This window comes from Gopherus evgoodei, chromosome 2 (genome assembly GCF_007399415.2).
Source record: "Gopherus evgoodei ecotype Sinaloan lineage chromosome 2, rGopEvg1_v1.p, whole genome shotgun sequence".
NCBI classification, from domain to species: domain Eukaryota; kingdom Metazoa; phylum Chordata; order Testudines; family Testudinidae; genus Gopherus; species Gopherus evgoodei.
Genome location: NC_044323.1, coordinates 19751056 through 19767383, shown reverse-complemented (window position 1 = coordinate 19767383; position 16328 = coordinate 19751056). Strand labels below are relative to the sequence as shown.

The following is a 16328-nucleotide window of genomic DNA, read 5'->3' as shown; positions in this document are numbered from 1 at the left end:
GGTTCCAGCCCAGGGCCCTGTGGATCACAGCTGTTTATAGTGCCTCCTGTACCAGCTGCATGACAGCTATAACTCCCTGGGCTACTTCCCAATGGCCTCCTCCAAACACCTTCTTTATCCTCACCACAGGACCTTCCTCCTGGTATCTGATAACGCTTGTCCTCCTCAGTCCTCCAGCAGTACACTCTCTCACTCTCAGCTTCTTGCTCCCAGCTCCTCACACACACTCCTCCTCTGGCTCCTCCCTGCCTGACTGGAGTGAGCTCCTTTTTAAACCCAGGTGCCCTGATTAGCCTGCCTTGATTGGCTGCAGGTGTTCTAATTAAAGTAGCTATCTCTACTGCCTTCTAGAAAGATCTTAATTGGCCCCAGGTGCCTTGATTAACCTGGAGCAACTGCCATTTGGTTACCAGGGTACTAGGGGTTTGTTTAGCCTGGGGCTAACATACCTGTTTCTCAGTACTTTACTGTAGCCATCTGGCCTTGCCCCATCACTATATATATATATATATATATATATAATACCAATAACATTTTATCAAAGGATTAATTAAATGTTAACTTGCTAACTTGAGACCATGGGCGGAGACATTATGTAAGCTTTTAACCATTGACTAATGTGCTATCTTGTCTTGCTGCAAAACCTATCCCAAGGTGTGGAACTGCCTACCCCGTCACTTTCCCCCGCCCATGGAAAATCTATATATTCTGCTGTAATCAATTAATTGAGAGTGTCTCTGAGCCTAATAAGTAAGGTGACACTCCGCCAGCACTGTGTGTAATAAACTCCTATGCTTGACCTCTACACGATGTGGATTTATGTCCTTCAGTTTGGGGGCTCGTCCAGGATTCAAGTTTGTGAGCTAATTAAGGATCTAAGACTGAAATCTAAAAAGAGGTGAGTATGTTTACTTTACCACCTCATTAGGCCAGGGATAGGAGCCTCTCATCTCCTTTTAGACACATCTTAATTCCTTTTTTAATTTGCGTGAAGGACCTTAGACATGTGTAGTCCAAGCGGACGGGTTGAATAAGTGTACCACTTGGGAGGGAAGACTTGTGCAAAAGGGTCATGTACTGTTTAAACAACTAAGGGGTGTGTTACGGAGGACTTGGATAACCCACCAAGAGATTGGCCGTGAGTTAAGCCCAGGATTGGCTGGGTACGCAAGCAGTAGGCAGTGAAAACTGGTGGTCCATTTCCTCATTGCACATAACATTGCAAGTCCTAGGAGAGTGCCTCCCCGCCCAGGCATGTGACATACATGCTTTCAAATAGCACAAAGTCTCCAACCAATAAGTCCAGCATGTGTGTGTAACTAAAGATACACAAGGTATTAAAAAGGTGAGGAGACGTCCTCATAAAATTAAAGGCTGTGGAAAGCTAAGACCATAGCATAAAAAAGGGGGACAGGCATTTCCCCTCAAGGTCAGCAACCAGGGTAACTAAAAAAGGGGGAAAAGTAACTCCTCATAAAAGGCTGACAGGTATTTGGGGGGGGGGGGAAGACGTAATTTCCCCTCAGGGTCAGCAATCAGGGTAACTAAAAACCCATGGCATCAAAAGAAGAGGCAATAATCAGGCCTGGAGAGTACCTGAAATATAAACATGTCAAAACTCGGCAGGCAGCAGCTAAAAAAGCAAACTACTCTGCAGCCGGACCAGAGGCAGATCTGGTTACTTGGTGAAATCATCAAAAAAGTGACAGAACAAACAAAGCAGTAATAGTTTGATTAAAGGGAAAAGAATATGTAACTTTAAGATTTGAAAACAAGGCTCTGAAAGATAAGAGCCTATGCTCTAAAATATGTAACTGTCTAAAAATTAAAAAAGATCCCAGAGCGAGATAATCACTATGCCTGGGACACGCCTCCAGACTGGGAGGAAAAGAGCACACTCCTGGCATTTGCCAGCCAACTACTCCACCAATTAACTGTCTGTGGGAAAACTCAGCAGTACAAAGCAAAGGGGAGGAATCAGAACCCCCTCCATACATTTCTTCGCATGACAGGCCAAATTTAAGCACCCACAGAAATAATAAAGGAGCACCACAAAAATTAATTGCCCCAGAGGAGCAAGTACAGTGTATGGCTCCAATCATAACACAGCTAAGAAGGTTCAGAAATCTTAATGCGGAGGGTGAACGAGTAAGAGGACGTAAAACAGAAACAACTAAAATCTACCATCCCTTCACTCCCCAGGAAAAACACACTACTGTCTAATTTACCCAAACTCAAGCATAATAACAAGAATACTGAGTTCTGGGACAAGCTGGATGGCCTGTCTGAAATACATGGCCTCCATAGGGAGGACGTTCACCTCCTGGTCAAGTGCAAGTGCCCCAGGGATGTGTGGGAGAACCTAAATAATACATGGAAGACAGGGTACTGGGCTGAAGATCATAACCCCAACCCAGCTGGAGGGGATCAGGCTGAAAAACCAGCAGAAATCCCAAACCCAGATGCAGGATTCAGGAATGCACTATCTGTTGTTCTAGGAGCCCAGACCACTAACTGGGGGGCTCTGCAGTCCGTGGTTCAGCAGAAGGGGGACTCTGCCATGTCCTATGCTAAAAAAAAATATGGAATGCATTCCGAGCTGATTCAGGTCTGGAGAACATAACATCCTGAGACCATGATGTATTCCTTCAAATCCTAAAGGAAGGGCTGTCTGCAGATCACCAAGCAGTCCCAGCATTAGGCATCTCAGTGGGAGAAACATACTGAGCAGTAATGAAATGGGCCACAGAAGTAGAAAACAGAAAAAAAAAAAAAAAAAAAAAAAAAAAGGAAGGTAGCAGCAACCACACCCTCCGAGGAAATTGTAGCGGTTCATGCAGTCAGAACCACTACCTGCTTCACTTGCAATAAGCCTGGATATCTGGAACGTGACTGTAAAAATAAAACTAAAATCAAAACATGCAGTAATTGTAAAAGGAGCTTGAGGGAGTAATCAACCCCAGAGCTAGCTGCATTGAATGGGCCAAAGGGTCCAAACAGAAAAGATCATCTCAAAATATAGCCATGATTGCCAGTAATAGGGTAATAATACCAGAGTGGGGGGGGGAGACCAGTAGAAACCCTGTGTTCCCTTCACCCTGAAGTGTGGGTAGCAGATAAACAAGATTGTGGGCTAGTAAACATGAAGCCTATATCTGTAGAAGAACCAACTCACAAAGCCCACAGGCAGTACCCAATTTAACCGGAAGCCTTAGAGACAGTTAAAGATATAGTCACTAATTTGGATTCCAGAGCGGTAATTAAAAAAACCCACCTCCACAACTAATTCCCCAATTCAGCCCATCAGGAAACCACACGGGACCTGGAAATTAACTATAAACTATACCCACCTTAACCGGGTGACTCCAAGGGCACATCCTATTGTGACAAGCCCTGCCACTATTCTTAATTTGCTAACACCAGGACACTCAGTATTTTCAGTCCTGGATGTAGCTAATGGATTTTGGAGTATTCCCCTTGCAAAAGAGGCAGAAGAAATTTGCATTTACAGTAGGAGACCAGCAGTGCACTTGGACCCGAGTACCTCAGAGGTTCCATGATTCTCCCTCCATATTCCACAGGACAATGGCAAAAGTAATAGCAGGAGTGCCTTTGGAAGGGGATACTGTGATACTGCAGTATGTAAATAATTTGCTAATTGCCAGTTCAAATAAAAGAACCATTTAAAAACCCTAAACAGACTGTTATGTATCTTCACAAGGCAGAATTTAAATTAAGCCCGAAGAAAAAGCTCAGTTGCAGCAGCAGCAGGTTTTATACCTAGGGCGTAACATCTCCAAGGGAGAAAAGACACTCACAGTAAACCGAAAGCAGGCAATTAAAGAGTTAAAGAAACCACGGACAGTTAAGGAAGTCCGGAAGGTCCTAGGACTCCTTAATTTCTGTAGAACCTATATTTATACCGAAGCACTCAGAAATGGTGGAACCAATTCAAAACCTCACTAGCGGGGGAAAGCCTGCAAATGAGTTAGTAATATGGAATACAGAACAAGAAGGGCATTTATAAAAATAAAACAGGTTTTAGCCTCTGCCCCCAGCCTGGGCATACCTGATATAAAAAAGCTGTTCCACCTTTACTGCAGCCACAGCGGGACCCAGTATTCAGCTGTGCTAGCCTAGCTTCAAGGAGACAGACAGTCAGGTAGCATACCTATCTACCATAAAACCCCCTGTATCCCAGGGATTACCGGAGAGCCTAGCAGCTCTAGATTGTGCTACATGGGCTGTAAAAGCGTGTGAATCATACACTCTCACAGGGAAATTAGTGCTCCATACACCGCATAACCTTATTAATCTCCTCAACACCGGGCGACTAAAATCTGTAACAGATGCCCGCAGGACTCAGTGGGAATCAACACTGTGCTTGCAAAACCCTAACTTCTCCATAGTAAAAAACAAAAAAAATAAATGTAGTCAAATGTCTAAATATAGAGAGAAAGGGACATGTTTCTTATAAATAAAAAAAGAAGTGTTAAAAAATTTTTTAAAAGCCATTAAAGAATCCAAATATAGTTTTGTATGTAAATGAATCAAGCAAGTAAAAAAATGGAATGCCGCACACCGGATGGGCAGTGGTACTCAGTGATGGGACAGTAATAGCATCAGGTCAAATGAAAGAATCAAAGTCAGCCCAAGAAGCGGAGCTAACAGCCCTCACAGACGCTTTGAAAGTGGGGGAAGGCAAGAAGCTCATTGTATACACAGATAGCAAATATTCATTTGAAGTAGTGCATGACTACATGTCCGTGTGGTCACACAGGGCAAGCCAATTAATAATATAAAAGCAATTCAAAGACTAACAGAAGCTGCCAAACTGCCATCAGAACTAGCAGTAGTAAAAATAAAAGCACACAATAAAATCTCAAGTAAAAAACAAAAAAAAATTATTGGGCAAATAAATGTGCCAAAAAAATTGCACAAGGAAGTCCTATTAAGGTTTGTGCGGCTAAAATGCCAGAAGAGGAGGTGAATTTTAAAAAGCTGTATGCAACCATAAGCCCAGGAGAGACAAGTAAATTGAAAAAACAAGGCTGTATGTATAAAAATCATCTCTGGTATGGGCCGGGGGAGGAGCTGGTAGCCCTGGAGTGCATACAGGCTCTACTGCTTCATGCCATCTACACTCCAGCTCAGCTGGGGTGGAGACAAATAAGGGCCGCCCTGAAATACTGGTGATGGTCAGCCATGAAAAAAATTGGTCAGCCATGAAAAATTTTCTTTACAATTTCTCAAAAAATGTGTGACGTGTGCACAAATAAATGTGGGTAGCAGGAAAAAGGTGCCTCTGAATCACCAACCACAACCAGAGGGGCCATGGCAAAATTTGCAAATCGATTTTACTGGACCCTTGCCACAAAGCAGAGGGTACACTTACATTTTGATAATTATTGCCACTTTTACCCGATGGGTAGAGGCATTCCCAACCAAGAACTGTACTGCCACAACAATAGCTCGAATCCTAGCAAAAGAAATAATACCCAGATGGGTTTGCCACTGTCAATAGACTCTTACCAAGAAACTCACTTTACAGGGCAAGTAATAAAGAGAGCATGTAAAGCACTAGGAATAAAGCAAAAATTCCATATACCGTACCACCCTGAAAGCTCGGGAATAATAAAAAAAAACAACAATAAAAACAGCCTTAACAAAAGCAGTACTGAATACAGGAGAAGAGTGGGCTCCTATGCTTCCTGCTGTAATGTATCAAATCAAAGGCAGCCCAAATAGGCTGACTCAACTGACACCCTTTGAGCTAATAACAGGAAGAGCAATGAGAATACCTAGCACTGTAATCCTCCCTGTGGTGGGGTCGGGGCTTTTTGCAGACAGGCTGCAAAACTACATCATGGCATTGGACAGAGAGTTAAAGAATTTGTACAACCAAGTAAAGGAAAACCAAACCCAGCTGAATGATAGTATCAGTCTGGACAAACCTACATTTAAAGTTGGGGATTTAGTAATGTGTTGCATTTACTCAGAGGTTAAAAATTTTTTAAAGCCAAGATAGCAAGGCCCTATGAGGGTCCTTCTAACTACTAATACACGTGCAAAGATTGGGGGAAAATTGGAAACATTTTGGCGTCACCAAAATCAGTTAAAATTGTTTCAATCAGCATCTGTCTATACTAACAATGTTTCCACAGATGTCTCCACAGGTAGACAATAAAAGGTAAAAGAGTAAGGACTGAAGGGTGACCAGAACAACCAAAATGACCATGGGGAATCTTCTGCTGTGGCTCCTGCCATCCCTGTGGTGCATAAAAAAGGACGCAAGTAGTGTGCCATGTTTGAAGGGGACTACGAAGTCTTTAGACACAATTACATGGCATATTGCCACGATGGCTTGAAAGAAAACACACAGACCTCAATACTAAAATTTATGTGGAATTTTGTGGAAAAAAACCCCAAACACTCATAGAAAATTATTTGCCAATTATACAAACATGGTACCAGTTAAGGCTGGGCCTGCTGAATCGGGATGGGGCTTACCACTTAAAGCATGGATGAAGGTAACCCCAAAGGCATGGCATGCATTTGTTAAACAATGGCCCAAATTAAAATGTCCACGACTGGTAACAATTAACTGGGTTATCAGAGACAAAGTGGAACCACCCAATTGTGTGTCATGCCCTAAACAAATCCCTGTTCCAAAACCAGAATTAATAATGAGAAAACCAGCCCTACCAGTCCTCACCTTGGTGGTATTCCACACTTACAGGGTTGAAGTACGTATTCCTTTAGAGAAAGTGAACAGACAATGTGTAAAGGTCAAGCCTTGAATAAGTAAAAACATTACTAGCCTAACAAACCAAATTGGTGAGCGCTTAACTAGACAGAAGAGGGGATTACTAAATACCCTTGCAGGATAGTTTGGTGCAGAAATTCTGTATATATGCCCATATAATGTTCTAACAAGTCTGTCTAGGTTCAAAGTGGCCATTACTGAGAAACTAGTGCACACGGAGCTGGTCCAAATAAATGATACCTACTGGTGTGTAACTGCCCAGAACCACTCCATTAAGCTAAATGAAAAGCCCTGCCCCCCGAGACATCCATCCGTGTGCATGACGGTCCCTCGGAGGTCAACCCTGACTGTTAACGGAATGTGGCTCCACCGTACTCCGCCAATGATAGGTAACCTAACATGGGATCCAGAATGGCACTACGGCAGTAAGTATCTAAAGGAGGGTCTACAGGCCCTGCAGGCGAAAATCGAGGAGTTGGTGGCTGAGGCCCAGAGGCATATTGGAGAAGGCCGTCTGAGGTACACTCAGATAGGGGAAACCGTGAACCAGGCTGATGTGAAGTACTCAAAGGCAAGGAACCAGGCAGTGAAGGTTAAAGCAATAATTATGAGCGATGCCATCTCAGGTGACAAAGTCCCCTGGGGATGGATCTGGGTGCTATTTTGTCAAGTGGGGAGTGTCTATCCTGACATTCTGAATGATACTAGTGCTTTATCGGCAACTCCACAGTAAGCTGGGTACATTAAAATTGGTATATTTGACCTAGCGAGTTAGGAAACCCTAGGGTCAAGAGGAGGGACTGAAGGATTAAAATCCATGTGCATTTTATATAATAACTTGATATATGGATTGTGCCAGCTTTTTTCCAGACCCAAAAGTCCAGAGTTTGGTCTAGAGACTAGAGGCCTAGCAAATAGTAATTAGCTAAGAGAAAGCTAGGGTAAACAGAAAATCTCGTTTTTGCTAAAATAGGCGTGGTCAGCAAATTGCCAGGTGTTGAAGCTAAGAACTAAATAATTGTGTCTTATTCATAGCTGCAAATTGAACAAAGGATACCTGTTCCTATTAGGTCAGTCTCTTCTGTAGGGAACATTCTTCCCACAAATCCAGCCTTGAGTTTATGAAAAGTTGGCACATGTCAGTATAAGACATGGCATCTGTATGCTAATGCGAGGAGCCTAGGTAACAAAATGGAGGAACTAGAGCTACTGGTGCAGGAAGTGAAACCAGATATTATAGGGATAACGGAAACATGGTGGAATAGTAGTCATGACTGGAGTACAGGTATTGAAGGCTACGTGCTGTTTAGGAAAGACAGAAATAAAGGCAAAGGTGGTGGAGTAGCATTGTATGTCAATGATGAGGTTAACTGTAATGAAATAAGAAGTGGTGGAATGGATAAGACAGAGTCTGTCTGGGCAAAATCACATTGGTGAAAGAAAGCTACTAGAGCCTCCCCTGAGATAGTGCTTTGGTGTGCTACAGACCGCTGGGATCTGATTTGGATATGGATAGAGACCTCTTTAATGTTTTTAATGAAGTAAACACTAATGGGAATTGTGTGATCATGAGAGACTTTAACTTCCCAGATATAGAATGGAGGACAAGTGCTAGTAATAATAATAGGGCTCAGATTTTTCTGGATGTGGTAGCTGGTGGATTTCTTCACCAAGTAGTTGAAGAACCAACAAGAGGGGATGCCATTTTAGATTTGGTAAGTAGTGAGGACCTCATAGAAGAAATGATTGTAGGGGACAACCTGAGTTCGAGTGATCATGAGCTAATTCAGTTCAAACTAGATGGAAGGATAAACAAAAAGAGATCTGGCACTAGGTTTTTTATTTCAAAAGGCTAACTTTAAAGAATTAAGGAAATTAGTTAGGGAAGTGGATTGGACTGAAGAACTTGTGGATCTAAAGGCGGAGGAGGCCTGGAATTACTTCGTCAAAGTTACAGAAACTATCAGAAGCCTGCATCCCAAGAAAGGGGAAAAAAATCATAGGCAGAAGTTGTAGACCAAGCTGGATGAGCAAACATCTCAGAGAGGTGATTAAGAAAAAGCAGAAAGCCTGCAAGGAGTGGAAGATGGGAGGGATTAGCAAGGAAAGCTACCTTATTGAGGTCGGAACATGTAGGGCTAAAGTGAGAAAGGCCAAAAGCCATGTAGAGCTGGACCTTGCAAAGGGAATTAAAACCAATAGTAAAAGGTTCTATAGCCATATAAATAAGAAGAAAACAAAGAAAGAAGAAGTGGGACTGCTAAACACTGAGGATGGAATGGAGGTTAAGGATAATCTAGGCATGGCCCAATATCTAAATAAATACTTTGTCTCAGTCTTTAATAAGGCTAATGAGGAGCTTAGGGATAATGGTAGGATGACAAATGGGAATGAGGATATGGATGTAGATATTGCCACATCCGAGGTAGAAGCCAATCTCGAACAGCTTAATGGGATGAAATTGGAGGGCCCAGATAATCTTCATCCAAGAGTGTTAAAGGAACTGGCACATGAAATTGCAAGCGCATTAGCAAGAATTTTTAATGAATTAGTAAACTTAGGGATTGTATCGTACGATTGGAGAATTGCTCACATAATTCCTATTTTTAAGAAAGGGAAAAAAAGTGATCCAAGTAACTATAGACCTGTTAGTTTGACATCTGTAGTATGTAAGGTCTTGGAAAAAAATTTGAAAGAGAAAGTAGTTAAGGACATTGAGGTCAGTGGTAATTGGGACAAAATACAACATGGTTTTACAAAAGGTAGATCGTGCCAAACCAACCTGATCTCCTTCTTTGAGAAGGTAACAGATATTTTAGACAAAGGAAATGCAGTGGATCTAATTTACCTCGATTTCAGTAAGGCATTTGATACGGTTCCACGTGAGGAATTATTAGTTAAATTGGAAAAGATGGGGATCAATATGAAAATTGAAAGGTGGATAAGGAACTGGTTAAAGGGGAGACTACAAGGTGTTGTACTGAAAGGTGAACTGTCAGGCTGGAAGGAGGTTACTAGTGGAGTTCCTCAGGGATCGGTTTTGGGACCAATCTTATTTAATCTTTTTATTACTGACCTTGGCACAAAAAGTGGGAATGTGCTGATAAAGTTTGCGGATGACACAAAGCTGGGAGGTATTGCTAACACAAAGAAGGACCAGGATATCCTATAGGAAGATCTAGATGACCTTGTAAACTGGAGTAATAATAATAGGATGAAATTTAATAGTGAAAAGTGCAAGGTCCTATATTTAGAGATTAATAACAAGAATTTTAGTTATAAATTGAGGACACATCAGTTGGAAGTTGTCATAAACAGATAGTTAAGGGTTAATGTCTCTTTTACCTATAAAGGGTTAACAAACAGGGAACCAAAAACACCTGACCAGAGGACCAATCAGGAAACAAGATACTTTCAAATCTCAGTGGAGGGAAGCCTTTGTTTGTGTTTTTTGGGTTTTGCTTTGTTCTCTCTGGGTCCTGAAAGGGACTAGACGTGCAACCAGGTTTCTTGCCAATCTCCCTGCTATAGTCTCTTATATATTCAGAATAGTGAGTATTAAGTAGAAAGGCGGTTATAGTCTTTTGATTGTTTTCTGTATTTGCAAATGTGTAGTTTGCTGGAAGTATTTTAAATTGTATTTTTGCTGGGGGGAGGCTTCTCTCTAGTGTCTATAAGCTGAAAGACCCTGTAACTTTTACCATCTAAATTACAGAGACAACTTTTACTTTTTTTCTTTCTTTTTATTAAAAGTTTTGCTTTTTAAGACCTGTTTGATTTTTTCCCCTTGTTGAGACTCAAGGGAATTGAGTCTGTACTTACCAGGGAATTGGTGAGAGAAGGGGGGGAAAAAGGGGAATCCCTTTGTTTAGATTCACGGAGCTTGAATCTGTCTCTCTCTCCAGGATAGCCCAGGGAGGGAACGCCTGGGAGGGGGAGAGAAGGTGGAAAAAAAACCTGATTTCTCTGTGTTGTGATTCAAGGAGTTTGAATCACGGTGATCTCCTAGTGTACCCAGGGCGGGAAAGATCTGGGAGGAAGAAAGGAGAAGGGGGGGAATGGTTTATTCCCCTTTGATGTAAGACTCAAGGAATTTGGGTCTTGGGGTCCCCAGGGAAGGTTTTTGGGGGGACCAGAGTGACCCAAAACACTATACTTTGGGGTGGTGGCAGCATATCAGATCTAAGCAGGTAATTAAGCTTAGAGGAATTCATGCTGGTACCCCAACTTTTGGACTCTAAAGTTCAGATTGGGGAATTATACCATGACAGAAGTAACGGAGGCAGAGAAGGACCTTGGAGTGTTGGTTGATCACAGGATGACTATGAGCCGCCAATGTGATATGGCCGTTAAAAAAGCTAATGCGGTTTTAGGATGCATCAGGCGAGGTATTTCCAGCAAAGATAAGGAGGTGTTAGTACTGTTATACAAGGCACTGGTGAGACCTCATCTGGAATACTGTGTGCAGTTCTGGTCTCCCATGTTTAAGAAGGATGAATTCAAACTGGAACAGGTTCAGAGACGGGCTACTAGGATGATCTGAGGAATGGAAAACCTGTCTTATGAAAGGAGACTCAAAGAGCTTGGCTTGTTTAGCATAACCAAACGAAGGTTGAGGGGGGATATGATTGCTCATTATAAATATATCAAAGGGATAAATATTAGGGAGGGAGAGGAATTATTTAAGCTTAGTACCAATGTGGACACAAGAACAAATGGATATAAACTGGACACTAGGAAGTTTAGACTTGAAATTAGACGAAGGTTTCTAACCATTAGAGGAGTGAAATTCTGGAATGGCCTTCCAAGGAGAGTAGTGGGGGCAAAAGACATATCTGGCTTTAAGACTAAGCTTGATAAATTTATGGAGGGGATGGTATGATGGGATAGCCTAATTTTCACAATTAATTTGGCAATTGATCTTTGATGATCAGCAGATAAGTATGCCCAGTGGTCTGTGATGAGATGTTAGATGGGATGGGATCTGAGTTACTAGAGAGAATTCTTTCCTGGGTGCTGGCTGGTGAGTCTTGCCCACATGCTCAGGGTTTAACCGATCGCCATATTTGGGGTCAGATTGGCAGAGGCCCTGGAGGTTTTTCACATTCCTGCAGCATGGGGCACGGGGCACTTGCTGTAGGTTTCTCTGCAGCTTGAGGTCTTCAAACCACAATTTGAGGACTTCAGTAACTCAGACATAGGTTAGGGGTTTGTTATAGAAGTGGATGGGTGAGATTCTGTGGCCTGCATCGTGCAGGGAGTCAGACTAGATGATCATAATGGTCCCTTCTGACCTTAAAGTCTATGAGTCTATGAGTCTATCCTTCCACCTCTCTTCCCAGGGACCAGTGCCTGCCTTAAGACATAAAGGGGACAATGCTTATTGCCATATACTTTCACTGTTTCTTTGCTTTAGTCCCTAGGAATGTACCTGGTGGACAATCAAAGGAGTTGATCCATTCCTGTGGGTCCCAAATCAGAATTCAATATATATATTATATATATATTATATATATATAATACTAATAACATTTTATCAAAGTATTAATTAAATATTAACTTGCTAACTTGAGACCATGGGTGGAGACATTATGTAAGCTTTTAACCATTGGCTAATGTGCTGTCTTGTCTTGCTGCAAAACCTATCCCAGGATGTGGAACTCCCTACCCCATCACTGTCCCTCACCCATGGAAAATCTATATATTGTATTTCAGAGTAGCAGCCGTGTTAGTCTGTATCCGCAAAAAGAACAGGAGTACTTGTGGCACCTTAGAGACTAACAAATGTATTTCAGCATGAGCTTTCGTGAGCTACAGCTCACTTCTTCGGATGCATGGAATGGAACACACAGACAGTAGATATTTATACATACAGAGAACATGAAAAGGTGGAAGTATCCATACCAACAGGAAGAGTCTAATCACCTTTAGTCCTTTTGGTATGATGTCCATCTGTTTTCATTTGTATTCTTTTGTAATCAATTGATTGACAGTGTCTCTGAGCCTAATAAGCAAGGTGACACTCCGCCAGCGCTGTGTGTAATAAACTCCTATGCTTGACCTCTACACGGTGTGGATTTACGTCCTTCAGTGTACTTACAAAACAATTTTTGGTTAACTCTATTGTACAGATGTTCAGAACATGTACATTAAGGCAAAGTTAAACTTCTTATATCTAGGTTACAAAAATTATGGGTGAGAGGAAAATGAGGAGTAGAAATACCTAGCAGCATGGATAAAAGGATAGAGCGCTCAAAAGAAGCCCTGTCTTCTTTCATATGATATGCAAAGATAGATATTGAATGAACATTTTTAGCCTAGTGTTCTTCTGCTGTCTAGCAAATAATTGCACATGCTGAAATTTGAGTTGTTTTTTTCTTTTAAAATAGCCTAGGGAATTACATACAAAAGCCTACATTAATGGAACATTAAGATTGCAAAATGAGGTACTCAAAAGTCAGGAAAATGCCAGAATTAAAGTTCATCTTCAGGTCATATTTGGGAGGTTTTCTTCACAACTATGAGGGCTAGAAACTTACTTTAAAAAAATGCAGGCTTAGATTCAGCAGAATCTGAGTATGTAATGCAGGCCACAGAAATACATCAAGCAGGCTGAATGTTTGACATACCTGTCATTAATTACATGATCACATACTATTATTTGGTGCAGGACCCTATATCACATAGTGTACAAGGTGTACAGAGCTCAGTAACTGAGACTGCTGTTCAGTATTTACCTTTATCTTCAACATTCATTGTATTACCTCCTGACTCGCACACTGTACATCAATAGTCACAATCTGGTAGATTGCATCAACTGGTCAATCGTGGAGCCTCTGACAGTCAGTCTCAGTCTCAGTTACTGAGACTAAGTTCCACTGTCAGAGGCTCCACGATTGACCAATCAATCACGATATGGTTGTCAACTGTCCTACAGCCAAACTGGGAGATCGGCCACTAACAGTCCAGCGGGACAATGGGGCGAAGGCAGGCTCCCTGCCTTCCCTGGCCCTGTGCCACTCCCGGAAACGGCCAGCATGTCTGGCAGTGGCTCCTGAGGGGGAAGGGCAGGGGGTCTCTGCGTGCTGCCCTCGCCTGCAGTCACCGCCCCCTTAGCTCCCATTGGCCAGGAACAGGGAACTGTGGCCAATGGGAGCTGAGGGAGCAGTGCCTGCAGGTAAGAGCAGTGCACAGAGCCACCTGCCCCTCCCCCCCTGAACCACTGCCAGACATATTGGCCACTTCCAGGAGCAGCGCAGGGCCAGGGCAGGCAGGGAGCCTGCCTTAGCCCTGTTGCACCACTGCCCAGAAGCCACCTGAGGTAAATGGCACCCGGCCAGAGCCTGCAGCCTGAACCTATTCCATACCTCAACCCCCTGCCCCAGTCCTGAACCCCCTCCTGCACCCCAACCCCTTGCCCAAGCCCAGTGAAAGTGAGTGAGGGTGGGGGAGAGTGAGCGATGGAAGGAGGGGGGATGGAATGAGCAGGGCAGGGCCTTGGAGAAGGGGTGGGGCAGGGGCATGACCTTGGGGGCAAGGGCAGGGCACGGGCTGGGCAAGGGTATTTGTATTTATGTGATTACTGTTATTTCTACATTTTCTTTGAGGTAGATCCTGGATTGCACTTAAATTCAAAAAGTGATCTTGTGCTTAAAAAGGTTGGAGACCACTGCTGTACATCATCCAGTCTCTGCACTGAAAGAGTTTGGAGGTCCTTTGTGCCATTGTCTCATTCACTCTTTACCTTTCAGTGTCTGTAGAGAATGTGGCAGGGGTGTGTCAAACTTCAAATTTATTCATTACACATCCTTACCTTGTTTCCTGCCCAGCCTACAGACTCAGCTAGGTAGGGGTCCTGCACAAAAATATGCTCATGGAATTAAAGACTCAGTAGTAGTACACACACACAAAGGAACAGAGTTAAAAGGCTGCATGGGACAAAAGTTGAGTTGTCTTCCTGAGCCTGCAGACAGCCTGGAATGATGATTCTGGGTGGGTTAACTCCCACTGCCCTGCTACAGTTATCACTTTGGGATGCTGTTTCAAAATCCCAACTGTGCCATTTTAATATTAAACATTAACTATTTCACTGTTCAGCATTTTAGTAGATGGAAAGGAGAAGAAGAGAAGCCCATGTTGGTGGAAACTGGAAATTGCTGCTGAGCAAGAAATGCAAAAGAAAGACAAAGACAGAGGAGAGGGAGAGAAACAGAAAAAAGAGGCTAGGGAAGGAAAAGAAAGAAAGGGCAGAAACAGCGGACATGTATGAGGGAGCATATTTTCTCACTGACTGACATTAAATGTGTCAATAATACACTTGACAAAAATTAAATACTGCAGTAATAATAACGAAGTAACAGCCATGTCATGCCTTGAGCTTTCTGGGTAAGAAATGCAAAAAGAAATTCTGCAATCCTCCCATTGACATGGATGGATGTTCTGGTCTGGATGGAGTGTAGTATGTAGTCCTCAATGTTTGCTCCAGGCCACAGACCATAATTAAAAATAGAATTTGGCTCTCACCACGGAAGGAGCATGACATCTCTCAGCTATTTTAATGTGCCTTAGACATGCCTGTGCCCTCTGGGGTGGGTGGGTACCTTCTTCTCTGGGAATAGCAGAAAGGTGGCATATAGCACTACTGCAGTGGGTCTACACTAGTTCTACCCCTTACGCACAAGGACAATCCTTGGGGAGCTGGTTAAGCCAGCTTTACAATTAGTTTGCATCACCAGACCATTGCAAAACAACCGGGAGCTGGGCAGGATTTAGCCCAAGATCCATGTATGATACAAATTGTTATAGAGATGCATAGTTTTTCCCTTGTCATACATATGTTGGATGTGGTTCCAAACCCTGCAATTTCAGGGTGGTTTAATTGTCATATAAAGTTAATCATAGTTTTTATGTAGGTCTGTGTTATGTCTGGGGAAAGAAATGACTAGGAAATTTGTTCTGGATTGAACTACTAGACAAGGCACATGGTACATGTAATATACATAAACATATGCTTATATCTTTGAATTTACCCACTGGCCACACCTTCAATTTCGTTTCTATACAAGAGAATAGTACCTTCTTGTACCCTTAATTAAACCCTAAATTATTTAAAGACTTATTTATTTTTTCAGCTGTTATTGTTTTATTCTCTGTGTGTGTGTGTGTGTACTACTCGAGTGCAGAGACACAGTGGGACAAATCCACCTCTGTTGTAAACTGTCATAGCTCCATTGACCTCTGCGCCAGAGAGAAACTATACGATAATGGGAAGTGGAATACAGATTTTTTGACATGAGTTTGTAGTGATGGTGTTACTAATGAGTGGCCCAGTCACAAGTCAGTGGGAGTAATGGGTGTAGAACTGGGCCCCGAGTCGGGATTTCTTATTGGTCTCTAATTGCATTTTTTTAATAGATGGAAGGAGGTGAGAGTGAGGAGAGTCTGATGGAGGGAGAGGGGGCATAAGGCTCCTGATGGAAGAGATGAGGAGACTGAATGAAGAAATTGACACCTTTCTTGGCAATTCTCACACTTCCTCTATATATAAACAGTGCTCAGATGT

At 42.6% G+C, this 16328-nt stretch overlaps 1 protein-coding gene and 1 long non-coding RNA gene across 3 annotated transcripts in view; both read left to right on the top strand.

The window, feature by feature from the left end:
- The window catches only part of PTPRN2 (protein tyrosine phosphatase receptor type N2), a 1065122-nt gene that overhangs the window by 887398 nt on the left and 161396 nt on the right, over positions 1-16328 (top strand). The gene's annotated exons all lie outside the window — the stretch shown is intronic.
- Positions 637-10101, top strand: LOC115645447. The gene is made up of 3 exons (XR_003998745.1): positions 637-733; positions 1354-1355; positions 10072-10101. It is a non-coding gene; the product is annotated as an uncharacterized LOC115645447 (long non-coding RNA).